Source organism: Heterodontus francisci, unplaced genomic scaffold, assembly GCF_036365525.1.
Source record: "Heterodontus francisci isolate sHetFra1 unplaced genomic scaffold, sHetFra1.hap1 HAP1_SCAFFOLD_61, whole genome shotgun sequence".
Taxonomy (NCBI): Eukaryota; Metazoa; Chordata; class Chondrichthyes; order Heterodontiformes; family Heterodontidae; genus Heterodontus; species Heterodontus francisci.
Genome location: NW_027141441.1, coordinates 9,105,170 through 9,109,638, shown reverse-complemented (window position 1 = coordinate 9,109,638; position 4,469 = coordinate 9,105,170).

The following is a 4,469-nucleotide window of genomic DNA, read 5'->3' as shown; positions in this document are numbered from 1 at the left end:
AGGAAACTTTTTCCCTTAGCGGAGGGGTCAAGAACCAGGGGGCATAGATTTAGGGTAAGGGGCAGGAGGTTTAGGGGAGATTTGAGGAAACATTTTTTCACCCAGAGGGTGGTTGGAATCTGGAACGCAATGCCTGAAGAGGTGGTGGAGGCAGGAACCCTCACAACATTTAAGAGGTATTTAGATGACCACTTGAAACGCCATAGCATACAGGGCTGTGGGCCAAGTGCAGGAATATGGGATTAGAATAGTTGGGTGTTTTATGGCCAGCACGGACAGAATGGGCCGAAGGGCCTGTTTCTATATAACTCTATGACTCTTTGACATACCCATGGATGGTGATGGAAGAGTCTGGAACATTGGTTGCAAGGTATGATTCCATATTCTCTATGAGTGTGGGAATCATCATACATCTCGTAGTCTCTAATAGCGTGTGTGAGTTTGGAATCCATTCTATCTCAGTCAGTCAGTGGTACTGTATGGAGTGTAGAATTCAGTCTGTCTTGTTCTGTCTCCACTGCTTTATGTGAGTGTGGGATTATTTCAATATCTGTCAATCTCTGGCGCTATGTGTGAGTATTGGATTCATTCTGTATCTCTCAGTTCTGGTACTGTATATGTATGCAGTATTTCATCTGTATCTGACATGCTCTGGTACTGTGTGTGTAGGATACAGGCTGTACCTGTCAATCTCTGTTAGTGTATTTGAGCATAGTATTTAGTCCGTATCTGTCTGTCTCTGGACCTGTGGATAGTATTGGAGATAATTTTGAATGTGTCAGTGGTACTGTGTGTAGGTATAGGATTCATTTTGTACCTGGTAGTGCATGTGAGTGTGGAATTGATTTTGTTTCTCTCAGTCTCTGGTACAGTTTGTGAGTTTGGAACTCATTCTGAATTGGTCATTGACACTGTATGTGTGCTTACAATTGGTTTTGTATCTGTCTATCTCTAATACTGTATCTGAGTGTGGAAATCATTCTGTATCTCTTATGCTTGGATAATGAATGTGTGTAGGATTCAGGCTGTACCTGTCAATCTCTGATGATATGTGTGCATGCAAGATTCATTCTGTATCGTTGTGTCTCTGGTACACTGTATGGGTGTGGGATTCATTATGTCTCTGGGACATTTTGTGTGTCTGGATTCATTCTACTGACAGGGGCCATTTGTCCCAATTGCTTGATGGTTCTCCCTCCACCCATTCTACATCAATTCTCACTATCTGCATCTCCCTGAAATCCTTTATACCTCAGACACTTATCGAGCTGTTCCTTAAACCCCTCTCTGCACTTCGCCATAACTGCTCTAGGTGATAGCAGCTTCCAAATTTTAAACGTTCTCAGGGAAAATACGTTCTCCTGTTTATTTTTGATTTAGTTTTTAGTTTTAGTTTAGTTTTAGAGATACAGCACTGAAACAGGCCCTTCGGCCCACCGAGACTGTGCCGACCATCAACCACCCATTTATACTAATCCTACACTAATCCCATATTCCTACCACATCTCCACCTGTCCCTATATTTCCCTACCACCTACCTATACTAGGGGCAATTTATAATGGCCAATTTACCTACCAACCTGCAAGTCTTTTGGCAGGAAACCGGAGCACCCGGAGAAAACCCACGCAGACACAGGGAGAACTTGCAAACTCCACACAGGCAGTACCCAGAATTGAACACGGGTCGCTGGAGCTGTGAGGCTGCGGTGCTCACCACTGCGCCACTGTGCCGCTCTAATGACTGTTTTATATTTTTGGCCCCTCACTTTGGAAACCTCCACAAGTGGAAACATCTCCATGTCTACCCTATCAATCCACTTCCTAATTCCTCATATTGCCCTGTTTCTGCAACACTGACAGATCCTATGAATTTCTGCCACTCTGTTGCAGTTCTCACTCCCGGCCACTAGATATCACCACACTGCGGTACAACGAAGTTTGCAGATCAAAGAAAAACGCAACAGACAAGAATTGTTCATATTCTGGTGGACGGGTAGGTTTACAAACACTAGGGGCTGGTTTTTGTTCTCATCCTGATGGCGGATTTTGTGGTGGGGGGTGAGGAGGCGAAGAATCAGGGCAGAATTACCCACCACCATGGGACCCGACGTCGGGAATCCTGGTTCAGATTCTCCTGGAGGCGGAATCGTCTGACAACAACCTTCCTACTCAATGGCCTCCCTGCGGGATGGCGGGGGTGGTCCCTCCTTCGTGGATAATCTGTGGCCGACAGAGGAGCCCCACTGGGAACAACTGTATCCCCAGGGACAACACACCCCGAAACCAAACGCCCACCCCACCCCTCGCTGGGGCCTTCCGGACTGGCCCCAGCAAACCCGCCTCACTGCCACTTTGCCAAGATCCAGTGCTGGGCCTGGATCTGAGGCCTCTGCAGTACTGGCAATGGCCACTACTCCCAGTGGAGCTGCCGATACTGCTGAACTGCCAGCCCTGTAAACGACCGGCAGCTCTTGGGGATGGGATCCCGGTTCCTATTAAAGTTTTTAATAGGACACGGATCCCGGCTCCTTAAACTTTGACAACAAAAGATTCAGAATCGCTCGAGGGGCAGGGGTGCTGAAAAAATGCAGAGGCAGGTCTCCCCCCACCTTTTAGGCCTGGCACCAGGAGCCCCGCCTCCTGCAAAAAATCCAGCTGAGGTATGAAAATATCTGTGATTACCTTTTGTTATACAAACAATAGCTGTAATGTTGTGCTAAATCCATCAGCCTGTTGTCCTGTAAGTGAGAGTGAGATTCATTATTACCTGCCAGTCTCCAGTATAGTTTGTGAATGTAGGATTCATTTTGTCTCAGTTACTCATTGTTACTGTGTGAGATACATTCTGAACCTGTCAGTCTCTGGTATTGAATATGAGTGTAGGATACATTCTGTCAGTGGTCTGTATGTGATTGTTGGATTCATTTGGTATTTTTTCAGCCACTAGTATTGTATATAAATGTGGGATTCATTCTATATCCGTCAGTCTCTGGTAGTGTGTGTGTGTGTGTGTCTCAATGTCAGCTGCTCTCTGTCAGTGTCTGGTACTCCATGTGAGTGTCTGCTGCTCTATGTGAGTGTCTGGTGCTCTATGTCAGTGTCTGGTACTCTATGTGAGTGTCTGCTGCTCTATGTGAGTGTCTGCTGCTCTTTGTGAGTGTCTGGTGCTCTATGTCAGTGTCTGGTACTATATGTGAGTGTCTGCTGCTCTATGTGAGTGTCTGGTGCTCTATGCATGTGTCTTGTACTCCATGTGAGTGTCTGCTGCTCGATGTGAGTGTCTGGTACTCTATGTGAGTGTCTTGTACTCTATGTGAGTGTCTGCTGTTCTATGTGAGTGTCTGGTGCTCTATGCATGTGTCTTGTACTCTATGTGAGTGTCTGGTACTCTATGTGAGTGTCTTGTACTCTATGTGAGTGTCTGGTGCTCTATGCATGTGTCTTGTACTCTATCTGAGTGTCTGGTGCTCTATGCATGTGTCTGGTACTCTATGTGAGTATCTGCTGCTCTACGTGAGTGTCCGGTACTCTACGTGAGTGTCCGGTACTCTACGTGAGTGTCTGGAACTCTACGTGAGTGTCTGGTACTCTTTCTGAATCGGTCAGTAGTGCTATTAGCATGTGAGAGATTGAGTATCACTAAGGCTCAGATACTGTGAGTGAGTATAATAGTCAGTCTGTATCTTTCAGCATCTAATACTGGACATGTATTTCAGAATCACTATCTGTCAGTCTTTGCTACTTCATGTTAATGTGGGATTCATTATGTAACCTTCAGTCTCTGGGACTGTTTGCAAGTCTGGATTCATTCTACATCCAAATTTCAGCACAACAACAGGCCATTGATGGAGTAGGTTTTAAGCAGACAAAGTGTGTAAGATTTTGCCTACTATTAAATATCTGTCACTGTGAACACAACAGTGAAAGATAATGTATCCTTCAATCTGATACAGGATTGGTGTGCAAGTGTAACTCAGGCTGTACTAATCAATTTGATCAGTGCCATTCAGTCTGACTCTGAGTGAGAATCTTGGACTTGCCTGTAATGTAGAGCTGAGTCTGCACGAATGGAACTGCTACACTATCTTCCAGTCTCATACTGTATGAAGGCTGGAATGTGATCCAAAGCACAGTCAATACAAATTGAATTGCTATTGTATCTTTTAGTTTCACAGTCCGGGGGAGTTTTAAAGTGGAAACTGAGTTTGTATCTCAGGTTATAGAGTCATAGGGTTATGCAGCACAGAAACAGGCCCTTCAGCCCATCGTGTTTGTGCTGGCCATCAAGCACCTATCTATTCTAATCCCATTTTCCAGCACTTGGTCCATAGCCTTGTATGCTATGGCATTTCAAGTGCTCATCTAAAGACTTCTTAAACGTTGTGAGGGTTCCTGCTTCTACCACCCCTTCAGGCAGTGTGTTCCTGATTCCAACCACCATCTGGGTGTAAAATGTTTTCCTCAAATTC